This window comes from Panulirus ornatus, chromosome 4 (assembly GCF_036320965.1).
Source record: "Panulirus ornatus isolate Po-2019 chromosome 4, ASM3632096v1, whole genome shotgun sequence".
Taxonomy (NCBI): Eukaryota; Metazoa; Arthropoda; class Malacostraca; order Decapoda; family Palinuridae; genus Panulirus; species Panulirus ornatus.
Window position 1 is genome coordinate 48,312,391 of NC_092227.1, and position 17,698 is coordinate 48,330,088.

A 17,698-nucleotide genomic window follows, 5' to 3' on the forward strand; every position below is an offset into this window, starting at 1 on the left:
CAGCCTTTCCTCACTCATCCTCTCCATATCCTCAACCCTACTGAACCCAACAACCTTGCTCTTATTCACATTTACTTCCAAATTTCCTCCTTCACACACTCTACCAAACCCAGTCACCAACTTCTGCAGTTTCTCACCCGAATCAGCCACCAGCGTTGTATCATCAGCGACCAACAACTGACTCACTTCCCGAGGTAGGAGAAAAAATTCTACCTCCGTATTCACCGCACGTCATAAATGGCGAGTAAAGGGGATGGAAGAGGGGGGCTGGAAACCCTCCCCTTCCTGTATTTCAATTTCTAAGAGAGGTAACGGAAGAAGGAGCCAGGCGGGGAGTGCTCGTCCTCCTCGAAGGCTCAGATTGGGGTGTCTCAACTGGCGTGGATGTAACAAAGATGAGATGAAAGGAGAGATAGGTAGTATGTTTGAGGAAAGGAACCTGGCTGTTCTGGTTCCGAGTGAAATAAAGGTCAAGGGTAAAGGGGAAGAGTAGTTTGGGAATGTCTTGGGAGTAAAGTCGGGGGTTGGTGAGAGGACAAGAGCTAAGAAAGGAGTAGCATTACTCCTGAAGCAGGAGTTATGTGAGTGTGCAATAGAGTGTAAGGAAGTGAATTACAGAATGATGTGGGTAAAACCAAAAGTGGATAGCGAAAGATAGGCGACTATTGGTGCTTATGCATCTGGTCATGAGAAGAAAGATCATCAGAGGCAAGTGTTTTGGGAGCACCTGAGTGAGTGTCTCAGCAGTTTTGGTGCACGAGAACGGTATGAGTGATGGTGATTTAAATGGGAAGGCAAGTACTGTGGCAGTTGAGGGTATAATTGTTGTGCATGGAGTGTTAAGTCTTATGAATGGAAATGGTTTAGACTGTGGAGATGTGTGCCGATAACAGACTAGTGATTAGGAATACCTGGTTCAAAAAGAGAGATATACACGAGTATACGTATGTGCGTAGGAGAGACGGTTAACGGGAATTATCAAATTACATATTAACTGACAGGCGTATAAGAGAGACTTTGAATGTAAATGTGTTGAGAGGTTCACCCTCCCCTCCACTATTCTGTGGAGGCGAGGGTGAAGATTTGTTGAGGCTTTCGAAAAAGGGGAAAGAATGTCCGGGAGAAGAGAGTAGTGAGTGTGAGCGAGCTTGGAAAGGAAGCTTGTGTGAAGAAACACCAGGAGAGATTGATTGTATAATGACAGTGATAATGAAGTGAGGAAGAGTGGGTGAGGAATAGGATGTATTCAGGGAAGTAGTGATTGCATGTGCAAGAGACGCATGTGGCATGAGAAAGGTAGAAGAAGGTGAGAACAATACAAAGGGGAGTGGTAGGATGAAGAAAGAATTGCTAGTGCAAGAGAAAAGAGAGGCATTTGGTAGGTACTTCCAAGAAAGGAGTGCAAACGATTGGGAGATGCATAAAAAAAAGCGGTAGGAGGTCAAGAGGAAGGTGAAGGAGTTGAAAAAGAGGGTAAATGAGAGTTAGGCTGAGGGAGTATCAGTGAAGTTAAGAGAATAAAAAGATGTTTTAGGAGGAGGTAAATAATGTGCAAAAGACAAGAGAACAAATGGGAACATCAGTTAGGGAGCCTTACACTCAGAAGGTGATAGAAACGTGTCACAGTCATCATGTTTTTGACGCTTCAAGATATTTCCATCTCATCATTAGAATCTCTAATTACAAATGCAAGACAGTATCTGATTGAAATATCAAAACAGTACATTTAAAGTTCATAGGGTGGGGGAGGGGGCGAAAATTTTGGGAGCCTTGAAAAATGTGTGGAAGTAGAGAACATTATCTTGGAAAGCAAAAATGGGTATGTTTGAAGGAATAGTGGTTCCAACAATGTTGTATGGTTGCGAGGCGTGGGCTATGGATAGAGTTGTGCGCAGGAGGATGGATGTGCTGGAAATGAGATGTTTGAGGACAATGTGTGGTGTGAGGTGGTTTGATCGAGTAAGTAACGTAAGGGTAAGAGAGATGTGTGGAAATAAAAAGAGCGTGGTTGAGAGAGCAGAAGAGGGTGTTTTGAAATGGTTTGGGCACATGGAGAGAATGAGTGAGGAAAGATTGACCAAGAGGATATATGTGTCGGAGGTGGAGGGAACGAGGAGAAGAGGGAGACCAAATTGGAGGTGGAAAGATGGAGTGAAAAGGATTTTGTGTGATCGGGGCCTGAACATGCAGGAGGGTGAAAGGAGGGCAAGGAATAGAGTGAATTGGAGCGATGTGGTATACAGGGGTTGACGTGCTGTCAGTGGATTGAATCAAGGCATGTGAAGCGTCCGGGGTAAACCATGGAAAGCTGTGTAGGTATGTATATTTGCGTGTGTGGACGTGTGTATGTACATGTGTATGGGGGGGGTTGGGCCATTTCTTTCGTCTGTTTCCTTGCGCTACCTCGCAACCGCGGGAGACAGCGTGGAGGTAAAAAAAAAAAAAAAAAAAAAAAAAAAAAAAATATATATATATATATATATATATATATATATATATATATATATAATTACAATGAAATGATATAAACGCCGATGTAAGGATTTTCCTGAAGAGATTAAAAGAATATAAATCTTACAGTTCTTTCTTTAACAAATAAAGACAATTTCTGAAAAATGCATAATTTTGTCGAGGATGAATTATCACCGGTAACTCTTTATTCCTTCAGCGTAAATTCAGATTCCATCGTTCCAAGTTCAACGTTATCAGTACATGTAGAATACTTAATCTCATTAAACTGTGGATGGTCATTGCTTCTATGGGGACCTCAAGCAGATAGAAAATTCGAATCTTTTAAATGAGCTTTCGGGTGTGTTGATACACCCAGGTGTTGACCCATTTTCGCTTTGAACTGGATCTTTGAGCAACCAAAGTATTAAGCCCTGAAGCTCGAGCACCTGTTATTATATACAATCAATTGAGGATCTTAGAAAAAAAAAAATACAGTCAACCGAGGATCTCTTAAGAAAAAGTACAGTTAATATGATCGTAAAATTTCCTCAAGGAGTTTGTCACGTCCTCTAAATTATCACTCATTGAATCATGATACGGAGACTGCATATTTGACTTCCTTTTGTAATTCGTAAACAACTTAGCGTTTTAGTAAAAGATATACAGTGGAAATGAGTTGATGAAAAACTGTAAAAAATCTGTTTCTCTGCAAGAGGATATGAAATCTGATTAGATCCAAGTCTTGTCTTCTGTAGATAAAAACATAGTGAATACTTAGCATCTAAAGGAAATATAAGTGAAATTACTAGCGTTAAGTCCTGCATATGAAGGGTTTTCTACAGTGATGTGTGCAACTTATTTTTCTTGAGACTCAAACATCAAGAAAAGAAAGGCAGTCATTTAGTTCCTTTTCTACAGTAAATTTAATGTCTGGATGTTTTGACTTCGAGTGAATTGAAAATGGTTCTATCTGGTCTTGAACCTCAAGAAAGCATAACTTCAATTCTACAGGCTGCAGAGGAATGTGTTTGGCGGTGTGGGTATCAGTGGAAAGCCCATCGACAAACTATCGATCTTTTTGTGATATATTTTGGTTGAATGATGACCTTCACAACCTTCACAAACATATCGATAGAGTGGCTCTCCATTAGGACCCTACCTGACAAACACATTTTTCTATTACCATGAAAAGAAATGGTTGGAAACTCTACCCTGCAGAGGTTAACCTAGGGTTCGTAGAGAACATATGGTGTTGTTACATCTATGCATCTCGGTAATCAAGATCAAGCAGAACCATTTCCAACTAACATGAAGTCAGTACATACAAGCATTACATTTACTGTATAATGGGAACTTACCAACAATCTAAGTTGGCTTTTCAATTTCAAGAAAAAGTGGAGTTCCTAAAATCTGTGTAAAAAAAAAAACGTACATAAACAAGATATGCTTTTGATCTTTTCAGTTAGATTCCCTTCAGATGCAAGGCAAATTCAAAGTTTATATCCACAAAGTATATTACCTCTGCTCAGACCTCATGTCCTTTGAAAAAGAAAATAAATTATATGTATATCTTTTTTTTTTCATTACTTCATTTCCATCATGTCTCTTATATCAAGACGTTAGGCTGTTTTTAAACGACATATCAACCTGCCAACCAAGCTATAATCCACCCAGGGAAGTCACATATCTAACATATCCATATCATGATTGAGTGATGAAATAAAGTAGTCAAAAACATCTTCAGTTATTTTCATATATCTAGATGTATTTTTCTAGAAGCATTTCACTTAATTTGTTCTTTAAAGAAAAAAGAAAGTTGGCCACTGCTCGGACAAGTCATTATACGTGATTATAGGTGGTAGAGCCGCAATGTTCAATACACTGCGAGCTTTATACTCCAATTCAAACTTGAACTGAATCAATACGTAGTAATTTTCAATTAAAAAACTCCTTTTCAACTGTAGGACATCACTGCAAAAGCAATATCGTCACTAGTTAAAGAGGACTTTATATTAGTTTCTAGATACACTAATGACAGCACAATGACTCTTCATCATCCACAAAGTCATATATTGCTCAGTAATTAATTGTCTTGATCTGTTACGAAGAGATTTTGAAATTTGTAATGTTTCGATCTTTATAACTTTCTCCTGAGATATTTATACATTTGCTTTATTTCATATATATACAGGTAAATTGTAAATATGAAACGTTTCAATGTTCTCAATCAGCTATTTCACTGTGATTTTAATTGCAGATTCTGATAAGAAAACGACTCGAAACATCAGTAACACAAGCTGATAATGGCACCTGTTCTTCTCCTTAGTGTATATATATATATATATATATATATATATATATATATATATATATATATACAAGAATCATGAAGAGGCGCCCGAGGGTTGGTGGAATGAATGCATAGTGCCACTGTATAAAGGCACAAGGGATAAAGGCGAGTGGTGTTCTAACTACAGAGGCATAAGTTTGTTTAGCATACCTGTTAAGTTGTATGCCAGAGCAGTGATTGGGAAGGTGAAGGCACGTGCAGGGATTAGACTGAGGAGGAACAGTATGGTTTCATAAGTGGTGGAGGATGTGTAAAGTAGGTGTTTGCTTTGAAGAATGTGTGTAAGAGATATCTAAAGAAACAGATGGATCTGTATGTGGCATTTATGAATCTGGAGAAAGCATATGATAGGATTGATAGAGATGCCTTCTGGAAGGTTTTAAGAATATATGGTGTGCGAGAAAAGCTGCTAGAAAAGCATTGAGAAGTTAATATCGAGGGTGTAAGCTATGTGGACGAGTAGGAAGAGGAGATTGAATGATTCTTGGTAAAGGTCGGTCTACGGCAGGGGTGTGTGATGTCACTATGGTTGTTTGATCTATTTATAGCTGGGGCGGTTAGGGAGGTAAATACGAGAGTCTTGGAGAGAGGGGTAAATATGCAGCCTGCAGAAAATGAGAGGGCCTGGAAAATAAGTCAGTTGTTGTTTGCTGATGATACAGCACTGGAGGCACATTCGAAAGAGAAACCTCAGAAGTTGGTGACAGTCTGGAAGTGCGTGTGAAAGGAGGAAAATAAGAATATATACGAACAAATGCAAGGTTATTATGTTTAACGGGACTGAGGGACAAGTTAGTTGGGGTATAAATTTGAATGGAGAAAAGTTGGAGGAAGTGAAGTGTTTTAGATACCTTGGAAAGTACATGGCAGCAAAAGGAACTATGGAAACGGAAGAAAGTCATATGGTTGGGAGGGAGCAAAGGTTTTGCGAGCAGTGGAGAATGTGTGGAAAGTAAAATCATTATCTGGAAAGGCAAAAATGGGTATAATTGAAGGTATAGTAGTCCCAACATTATTATACGGATGCAAGGCATGGGCTATGAATAAAAGTGTGGAGAAGGGTGGATGTGCTAGAAATGAAATGCATGAGGGCATTTGGTGTGAGGAAGGGGTAAGAGGGATGTATGGTGGTATAAAGAGTGTGGCTTAGAGCTAAAGAGGGCGTGATGAAATGGTTTGGACATGTGTAGAGAATGGCCGAGGAAAATTTGATAAAAATATATGTCAGAAGGAGAGAGAACAGGGAGAATAGGGCGACCAAATTGGAGATGGAAGGACCGAGTGAAAAAGATTTTGAGCGATAGGGTTTTGAACACGCAGGAGGGTGAAAAGCGTACATGGGATAGAGTGAATTGGAACTATGTGGTATACAGGGGTCAACATGCTGTCAATGGACTGAACCAGTGAATGTGAACTGTGTGGGGTAAACAATGGAAAGGACATTTGGGGCCATAATGTGAATAGGGAGCTGTGATTTCGGTACACTGCACACGACAGATTGAGAATGGATGTGGCCTTTTTCAGTCTGTTCTTAGCACTACCTTACTAACGCGGGAAACGGTGATCAAGCATGAAAAAATATATACACTTCAGTGTTTTGGGAGCAACAGAGCGAGTGTGTTAGCAGTGTAGATTCTAGAGATCAGGTAACAATGGTGGGTAACTGAAGCAATTAAAGGTATAATTGGAGCAGATAGGGCATTCAGTAAGGCGAAAAGTAATCGTGAACAGATTGTGGAGTTGTTTGCTGAACAAAGGCTGGCGACTGAGAATAGCTGGTTTGAAAATAGGGATATAAATAAGTATACATGGGTGAGTGGGAAAGATTGTCAGAGGGCATTATTGGAGTACGTACTAATTGACTGGTGTGCAAAAGAAAGACTCTTGGATGTGAATGTGTTGGGGAGAACAGCTGTTGGGATGTATGACATTAGGTGCTGGAGGTGAGGCTGAAAATTTGCTGGGGTTTTCGGAAAAGAGGAAACAAGATGAGTGAGAAGAACTTGGAAAAGAGACGTGTATGAAAAAAAAAACCAAGAGAGATTCTGTGTAGAATGGTAAAAGGTGAGGATAAACGAAACAAGGGGAATGGGTGAGCAATGGGAGGTATTTGAGATGGCAGAGCTGGCATGCGCAAGCGAAGTTTGCAGCATGCGGATGGTGAGATGTGGGAAGGTTGGAAACGACAGTGAATGTTGGGATGACAAAAAAAATTCTCATGAAAGAAAAGATAGAGGTAGATGGGCGGTGCTTATAGGGAAGGAGTGCAAATCATAAAAAGCTGAACAAGACAAACCGGTAGTATATGAAGAGGAAGGTGCAGGGGTTGAAAAAGAAGCCCCCATCACCCACCCTGTGATTCACTGAAGCTTCCATGGCTCCATTCATCACCATTTCCACTCTCAGGTATCTAAAACACTTAACTTCTTCCAAATTTTCTCCATTTAGGTTCATACCCCAGCTAACCTGTCCTCCTGCCCTACTAAACCTGATAAAATTGCTTTTTTCACAACTTTTAGCTTCTTCCTCTTACACATACTCCCGAAGTCAGTCACCAACTTATGCAGTTTCTCACTCGAATCTGCCACCAGTGCTGTATCATCAGCAAACAACAACAGATTCACTTCCCAGGCCCCCTACATACTGCATACTCGCCCCACTCTCCATGTCACTAGCATTTACCTCCCTCACCACCCCATCCATACACAAATTAAACAGCCATGGTGACATCACACACCCCTGCCGCAGACAAAGCTCTACTTTTAACCACTCACTCTCCTCTCTCCCTAGTCGTACACAAGCCTTACATCCTTGACAGAAACATCGCTGCTTTAAGAAGCTTTCTTCCCATACCTTAAGTTCTTAAGACTTTCCACAACGCATCTTTATCAAACCTGCCAGATTCATAAATGGCACATAAAGAACCTTTCTGTTTCTCTATGTATTTCTCATACATTCTTTGAAGGAAACATCTGATCCACACCTCCTCCCCCACTTCTGAAACCACACTCCTCCTCTGTATATGCCTTCACCCTCTATCAATACCCTTCCATACAACTTACCAGGTGCACTCCACAAAGTTATGCCTCTGTAGTTTGCACTCTCGCCTTTATCCTCCTTGCCGGTATACGATGGCACTACACATAAATTCCGCCAGTCCTCACGCACCTTACCATGATACATACATACACTGAAAATACTAACCATCCAATCAACAGCTCACTCACCCACTTTCTTAGCAAATCTAATTGGCATACCATCCACTCAAGTCACTTTGCCACAATGAAACTTAGACAAGGATTTTACCACCACTTCTTTCTTCACTAAACCACTTTCCATGACTCTCGTCTTTCAAACCTGCCCCTTCACCGATGTTCCAGTATGTTCTCTTGTTTTTCGTCCATTATCAACCTCCTTCCAAAACATCTTACTCTCCCTACAGTTTACTGAAACTCGATCTCATTTGCCCTCTTTTCAAACCCTGCAGCTCCTTCTTGATCTACTGCGGTTTTCTCTTATGTACCTTCCAATTATTTGCACGCCTTCCCAGTAAGTACCACCCATATACTTTTCCTTTTTTCTTTCGCTAGCAAAGTTCCTTTTGATATCACCACTCGCTGCCATTTCTAACCTGCCCGTCACGCACCTCAAGCATGCCACAACATCTCTTGCACATGTCAGCACTAACTTCAAAAATTTCTCCCATTCTTCACCTATTCCTCTAGTTTCACTTACCCTAACCTTTTGCCATTCCACACTTATTCTTTCCTCGTATTTTTTCACACGTCTTTTTTTTCTAAGCTCTCTTGCTCTCACCTCCATATTCTCACGCATAACGTTTCCTCTTTTCCGAAAACCTCTACAAATCTTCATCCTCTCCACTACAAAGTAATGATCAGACATCCCACCAGCTGCCCCTCTCAACACAATCACATCTGAAGTCTCTCTTTTGCACGCCTATTTGACCATCAGATCATCTTTCCCATTCACATACGTATACTTGTGTATCACTTTTTTAAACCAGGTATTCCCAGTCCCCAATCCATTTTCCGCTCATTACTCCATTAGCTGTACACAATTTCCATTCGCATTACTGAATACCCCATCAACCCCAAGTTATACCCTCGACTACCACATTACTGACCTTCGTATTTAAATCACCCATCACCATTATCAGGTCTTTTGCTTTAAAGCGGCTGACTGACTCCTACAAGCAGCCCCCCAAACACTTACCTCTCATGATCTTCCTTCTCATGACAAGGTGCATTAGCACTATTAATCACCCATATCCTGCATTCCACTTTTATTTTTACCTATATCATTCTGGAGGTCACTCCTTACACTCTTTCACACACTCCCATCTCCTGCTTCAGTAGTAGTGTTACCCATTCCTTGGCTTTCATTCTCACACCAAAGCCTGACTTTACTCCAAAAACATTTCTAATCTAGTCTTCAATTTATTACTTGAGCTTTATTTCACTCACAGCCAGAACATTTCGATTCCTTTCCTCAAACACACTACCTATCTTTCCTTTCTCCTCATCTTGGTTACATCTACATTTAGACACCCCCTGCCTGAGCCTTCGAGAAAGATGATCACTAGCCTCATGGCTCCTTCTTCTGTTCCATCTTTTAAAAGTTATAATACATGAAAGGAGTCCAGATCCCCGCTCCCGCCCCCATTGTTCACCTTTAACGACATGTAAGGAGTACGAAAGTGGAAGCACCCTATCGACCAATGGAGACAGTAAACTGACATACATAATGAAATAATGACCCAAGTGGCAGAGCTCTTGAAAAAGATTCATCCTCATCGAGATAAATGGTGTAATTCTGTAATGCACAGTCAGATCTGATCATCTAGGTCCATTGACGTTCAAGTAGATGTCGTACCGGATGTTGGTGAAGACCAGGACAGCCCATGCACTGCGGACTTCAGCGACCGATCAGACAAGGGATGGAGACAGGGAGGGTAATGTCACAAACACAGAAGCTCAGAACAAGAGAAGGCCGGTATAGCTAATGACACCAGAAAATACTAGGTAGATCTGGAAAAGTGGTTGGTATCTGCAAGGGCTGTGATGGTCCATCACCAATTACAGTTAATTAAACTATTGTTCTTACAAAGGGAAGGTGAGAAGATTGGTGTCTTGCCAGCTGATAGAAATGTTTCACTTGACAACCTAAAAGTCTTATCTTGTCTGTGAGAACAAATGACACAAGGGGGAGCTGATTTCTAATTACAGGAGGAAGGATAGGTAGCCTGTGCAGTACTGACCGCGCCAGCAGGGTCTATGACCCACATTCACAGTGCAAGAATATTTGGTCTGAAAATTATCCTCAATACCTGATGATAATGGTATTCTATTTTGGGGGGATGTAGCTAAACATTGACGACCTTGATGACCCTGGCACTTGATGGGCCAAGAGCCCAAACAGCCAACAAACCAACGACTTGTTCTGATAACGACCAACGAGCCCATACTGACAAGAGAGTCCAGGTGACCAGACTACGATGCGAGTGTGACGCTACAACCTCTGGAGTAGTAAGGCGAGGGTACAGGTACATCTGTAGACCTCACGTTAGTGCTGTCATCTCTCCATTGACATATATCACTCGTAAAAGTATGAGGAACAAGGGAGAACAGCGGGGATAACCGGGAGACATGTGGATGGTATCATGTGTCTGGGGCAGTGTTCGCAGATGAAATTGGATTTTTTTTTTCATCTTCAGGATATACAAGTCGTAAGTTATTACTGAAAAAAGAAATGTAACTTTTTCACGATAATCACTGCTAGACTAAGAGCGCCTAAGAACACCCATGATGAAAATTTCCACTAATCGTCAGTTAAGGATTCCATGATGTTTGATGGATATAGAGTGAGAAATAAGGAGTCTTCTGCTTTTCGTGGTAACCACTACGGCACGAGCAACTGCGTGCCTCAGTCTGGCCATATCGGATTCTCTACCTCTCTAACCTATTCTTTATTCTTCCTCAAACTTGATCGTCGTTTCCCGAGTGAGCGAGGTAGCGCCAGAAAACAGACGAAGAAAGGTCACATCCATTGTCTAGCTGTAATGAATAATATACCACAGCTTTCTATCCACACCCAGGCCCCATGGTTTACCACGGGCGCTACACATACCCTGGTTCAGTCCATTGACAGCACGTCGACACACGTATCCCACATTGTTCCAATTCACTCTATCCGTGCACGCCTTTCACTGTCCTGCATGTTCAGGCCCCGATCGCTCAAAATCTTTTTCACTCCATCCCTCCACCTCCAATTTGGTCTCCCGCTTCTCCTTGTTCCCTCCACTTCTGACACATATATCCTCTGTCAACCTTTCCTCAAAATCTTCCCTCCACATGGATGACTTTGGACAACTGGTGTTGGAGCACCCACCTAATGACAGAATAATTCTCAGAAAATTCAAGAACACAAAAAAGATTAATAACTCTAAATATGTTGTCGTATTCAATTCCATGTGCATTAGAGAAAACCTCCCAGTATTCAAAATATCCTGCTCTCGCCTGCACAACATGGCTTTCGACCCAATCCCTTCACTACCACATTACGCACAAACCTTGAACAACCTATCGAAGATGGTGTCACCAATCACAACTCCCTTCTGCACAGTATTAATAGTTACAAACAACAACAAAGCTTTTGGAACTGTTTTCCGACACACCCTTGAGACCTGATACCGCCCTCCACACAAAACGACAAATATTGCTTGACTAACTTCATAGATGGCCGCCAAGCCAGAATCACTTACAATTCAACGCTTCATACCTAAAATCCTCAGGCTCTGCACAGGAATCCCAAAGGAACAATTCTTTTTCCAACCCTCTTTAAATTTCTTCCTACATGAACTCCCACTATATCCTGCAAACCAAAGTATGAAGTTGTTCTTAGAGCCAGAAGAGCTTACAACTATATCACATCAACCTAATACCTTAAGCAAGAACATTCATGCAACACTAAATTGCAATACTGGAACATTGGCTCACTCAGAACAAAGTGAATGTATATCTACAGAAGTCGGCAGTCATCCTTTTGACCCCAGACAGACACGATTCCAACCTTCATCTTCCTCTCACCTTAATTTGTTAGTTACCCCTACTCAACACGCACCAGCTATCTTGATCATCACCTACGATACATAAGACATTCATTCATAACTCATGACAAAAACAATAGACATAATAAATGAACGTAGAGCATTGGTTGGTAACAGATTAAGACAAGATACGGAAATCCTTTATTATCCCCAATAAACAATACATCTGATCCACCATTTAACTGCGCTTCACCCACTTGTTCAACAGCCATATCAAACACAAACTTACCAAAGATGCAAACCAAACAAAACAGAGGTGTCAGAACAATTACTGCTCAATTGCCCCGAACTCTGCCCAAATCGTTATAAACACATCATAATCTTATGACCTGTGGTCCCGTGCAGTGGATGTGACCAGCTTCCGGAGCGACGCTCTAAGGGCTTCGTAGAAGGAAGGAACATCCGAAAGGTACACACACACAATATATATATATATATATATATATATATATATATATATATATATATATATATATATATATATATATATATATATATATGTATATCAACTAGATATTTACAGAGAAAATTTATAGACGTGGAAAGGGGTAATCAGAGGGTTCTGTAGTTCGTGACAATGCTGCTAAATTCAGGCGTTCACCTCAAAGAGAAAAGTACTACAAGTTTATCCACATCTTAAGGTCCACACGTGTGAGAAGTGTGGTCACTTCGCCAAAGATAAACCAGTCGACGTAATTACACACACACACACACACACACACACTCGGTATCATACTATTTCGATTTTCACTCTGATGGTAGAAGAGCTCTAATCTATTACAATCCCAGCGGGAGAACAGTCTTAAACACTCCACACCCACTCACTCTCTTCACCTCATCATACACTTAACCTCGCCAGGAGGACGTCTACTACACTACAGTGAAATGGAATATTTGCAGTTTTATGGCCGAGGACAAACATAATCTGGGACCAGATACACATTCTACGTAACCTCCTCCGTTATCCTCTCATTGTGACCATTTCAAAACGTCAGATCAGTCTCAAAGGATATGTTTTCCAACTCCTGTATACAAAATCTATCAAATTCAGTCAGACTAGTGGGAGCCGAGTCACTAGATCTGTACACGTACTTTGATTCTTTATTGACAGTCTTTGTACCAGAAGTAGGAGATCGTGAAATAAATTCCCTCGCAATAAATTATCTTTCAACTTCATCTGAGTCCCAAATGCCCTTGACTAAGGTGGCGCACCACCCTAACATTCCCTCCACACATGCAGCAACGTGACACAACGGAACACATCTTAAAAGTGGAAACATGTTGACAGAAAGTGACTACATAGATGCGACCCAATGCGGCCTGGTGCAATCTCCTATGTATCTTGGTGTTAAAATCTACTCACCTGCAAGAGAAGAAAGAAAAAGACTATTGACAATCTAGTGCCATCGATCAATTCCTTAACCTCAAATGACAGAAAATAATGAAACTAAATACTGCTGCTGAGCTTCATTTCCCAAAGTCAAAAATTCAAGCAAAGCAAAATATACGGAGCTAAATATTGAAGGTGTTGAGCGTGTAGTTCAGACGAAACGCTTCTGAACCATACCTAAAGCTGAACTTATAAAGGAACTTGTGTGAACGCAATGAGATGATGAAAGTTACTGATTTATTATGTACAGAAGAATACAGGCACAATGACGGTGCGATGCTTGGCACCTCCACGTGCATAAAAGATTGCTGCTCAGAGAATTCGGCTACCCAGGACATAATTCTGTGTGCTTGTAATTCAAAGTTAGGCAGAGATATTACCGAATGCAACAAAATCATCAGTTATGATAAACGTCCAAGGAAATGTAAGGAAAAAAAAGACAAATTTGCTGCAAATTTTCACCCAAAGGGCACGTACGGATATTTCTCTTTTTTTCAGTCATTACCGAGAAGTGCAGTAACTAACAAGCTCCAAACGGTCCACTATGCATCGACTGTCACTATACGAGATATAAACCTCACTACATCCCACAACAGAACAAAGCCAAGGAGTGCGTAACAGTACCATTAAGCTTTCAACTCCTTTGAATTTACGTCCACTTCCTCTGATAGAAAAAAAAAAAAAAATTCCCTTGTTCATTCAGTTCCTGCTCCACACCAGCTGATTAAGCCAGTATAACCAATTCCACACCAGCTGCCCAAGACACTAGTATGCAAGTGATCTTTAGCGTGACTGTCTGCCACAGCTTCAAAATGTACTTCATCAAGGTGTGGCTGGCTCCTCTTCCACATAGATGCCGGTGCGGTGTCACTAGTCATTCCTCCCCCTCACCCTTCCCACACTCCTCTCCCTGGCAACTTCTAACCCCAACCTAATGAAAGATAATAATAACCCATCTACTCCTCCTTATCCCCATCATTCTCTACCATAGCCCTAGAGGCACTCTCCCTCTCCCTCTTGTGAGACTTCCCTCTCTTCGTCCCTCTCCAACCATCTACATACTCCTAACTTCCCCCATCATAATCCTTCCAAACCCATTTAGGTAAACGAGATTCAACACACAGATAATCATATCTCTATGATAGGAAAGCTTTCCCTAAACAGATTGAGAAAAAAAAAAATGAAAACTGGACACAGTTGAGTGCTTAAATGAATAGCATGCCATATGTGTTCTTCAGAAATTTCTCTCAGCTCCCCTACTTTACAAACCAATCCTTAGCACACACACATGAAAAAAAAAAAAAAAAAAAAAAAAAAAAAAAATCATGCCGTCAGTTGTCGAGCAAAGAATTCCCCAACCCAGATAAAGATTTGTCTTCAGATATCTTTGAGACAAAGTCGTCCCAGAGATGATTATATCAGTATAATGATCAGGAAATTTGACTGGGGAAGAAATATTTGAAATTCCTCTTACAAGTTAACATCTCTCTTATTCTCTATTTTTCTTAAAACTCATTCCCTATGAAAACTTTACCAAGGGTTAAATTACAACTACGACAACTTCAAATATCTTTTCAGTCTCTGCATATCTTCGCATGGCTACATCGCGGGAGTCGCGACACAGGAATTTGCGGGTGGGAGAGTAAGGGATCGACCCTGTGCCTAATCTACCGCCAGAACTACCCATTACGAAAACTGTGAAACAAAACAAATCGTCTGATGGTAAATGCAAGAATTGCATTCCGTTGTATGGACGAGAACGTGTGCGGGAACAGGCAAACGACCTGATTACACGTGACGTAATTCCTTAGTACATCACTGCGGGGTCATACTGTAACTTATCATCACCTTAGTTTCAGTGCTGCACCTCCTGAACCTTAAGACTTTTGGCTCTGTCATGATCGACTTCAGCAATACTAGAGTACATGTGACCAGGACCATTGAAGTCCTTGCAGCTATCATAACCTGTGCATCACCAAGGACGACCCGGCACAGCAGTGGAATATTCAATCAAAATCGCGGCGGAGGAATGAGGCTCTACCCTTCGGGAATTTTGCACATCTAATTAAAAGACCAAGAGGCGTCTCGCATCTCTCTTTCAATTACTTGAGAAATAATTTCAGAATTGTTTTGGATCTAAAGAACGTAAGGGGAAAAAAATGGAAAAAAAATTAGAAACGCTTCAACCGCCTTCATAAGCAAAGTTTTGCCAGACATCTGTAACTTTGCAATATGCTGACGGTAGGACTTTACCAATCAAGGCCACGTCTTTGACCCTTCCAGTACGACAGAATGAGAATAGAATAGTGTCACAGTACGTGACCTGGTACCATGGATTGAAGCAAAACCCCAACAAACATATCTGCGATCTTGCACAATACTAAAAAGGTGAAAAATCTAGCCCTTCGTTTGACCTTTATAGGTGCTGACCCAATTACAAAGTCAAGAAATACATGGTCTTGAAAATGAAACTCCTTCAGCAATACATAAAGAAGCATTACCTATGGCAGGTATTATCAACAGCGTTCTCGCTGGACTGTGAAAGTGCCAGACATGCAAGCACAGCGACCAGGATACACCTGGTAGCTTGTCCACGCACCCCTCGCGCTAGTAAGAGAGTGGGTAAAACGAAGCATTGCTCTGGAATATTGACACGTAATGGTACGATTACGCTACGGGTTAAAACCCCTCATCAGTAATCCGATCTTCCTCATCCAAATATTTGTATGTTTTATTTGGTGGTGGGTGGGGGGTTAAGTCATGTTTTTAGTGGTGTAGAAGTTTTTTTGTGAACATGGTAATCAGGACACAACTCAGCTCACACCCTTTCGCCTCACTCTTTTCCCTAACAACTGTGCTAACTTCATCTTTCTTTATCTTCCATGTCTGTACGCAACTGCAGAGAGAGAGAGAGAGAGAGAGAGAGAGAGAGAGAGAGAGAGAGAGAGAGAGTTCCCTCTGTTCAATGACCATACTTTCGCGAGATGTTCGACCCTCAACCCAAAGCTTTCTGAACTGCTGTTATTTACTTATGCACACATTCCTCTGAACACATTCCAGCTTTCTCTACTGAGATCATAGTTCATGGTTTACACATCACAAAGCACTGCACCCCACTTTTACCGACCCTCTCTTTATGATAGATTATCATCAGTTAATTCTTCCTTCACTGCAGTTCCCGGTTAAATCTTCCCTCACTGCAGTTCCCGGAGCCAATCGTTTTGGCTTCCTTATAAAAACACATCCTCAAATATCCCTCTCCCTTGCTAGTGTAAGAAAGAGGATCAACCTAAGCATTCCGAGGTAAACCACGTCTCATTTTCTTTCTATGGTGACAATCATGGCATGGAAAATATAAAGTATGTAAGGAAAGAAATGAAGAATCCAGCATAACCTTTCGGGTTTATGTAACCATGACTCTTAAAGGCAGAAAGGTAGGAAGATGGAAGGACGAACGAAAAATAAAGACCACGTCACTATTGGAGGAAAGAAGGAACCAACATAATGGTAAACCCTATACTTAACTGAACTATTCTATACCATACTATAATGAACCATACTACACTATGGTCATAATGAATTATACTACTATGGTCATAATAGTCCTTCTTTACATCTATTTCAACACGCCCTCGCTTAATTTCATGTTCTGTTCTTTAGTTGCTCCATCTCTACGTTAATCGAAGAACTATTTACTGTCCATGTCATCAGTCTTTTATAAAATCTTATAGGCTACGATCAGGTCACCCTTCACTCTTCTCTCCCATAAAGTGGGCATATTTAAAGCCTCTAGTTTTTCCGTTCCTCCCTGTAACTCAGCTCTCTTAATTCTAGTGCTACCTTTATTTACCCAATATGGACTATATTAGCTCTTTGCGCTACTTTATCTACTGTGACCGAACATGAGAAGCAAATTTTCGATTTTTCTTTATGCTAGATGTGACCAGCTTGATGAATACTTGTTTATCCGAGTACCCGAGAGCTAACCAAATATTTGACAACAGACAGATTATCTCAACTATGGGACTCCGGCGAAAAGTCAGGGAGGGTGTGTACTCATAAGTCCTTCTCAAACACAGCATTCCGAATTTCCTGCTAAATAATAACCATACTAAATGTGTGTGTGTGTGTGTGTAAAGAGATGATTGCATTCAGTGTATAACTGGATTATTTCTTAGGCTGTACAAACACAACGTATTACTGAACCTCTCGCATCAGCCATACATAAAAAAATCCCCAGTTTAGAGTATATCCACAAATCCACAACTTTGCATAAGATGATATGTAACTGTGTTCAAAGGGAAGACAGGATACTAAACAATACCCAGGTTCTTGCCCTCTTATACTGAACATACAGATACAAAATATCAAGCAATACATC

General features: G+C 41.0%; 1 protein-coding gene across 1 annotated transcript in view; it reads right to left on the minus strand.

Annotated features, from left to right (window-relative positions):
- The window catches only part of LOC139764789 (uncharacterized), an 821,726-nt gene that overhangs the window by 214,276 nt on the left and 589,752 nt on the right, over positions 1-17,698 (minus strand). The gene's annotated exons all lie outside the window — the stretch shown is intronic.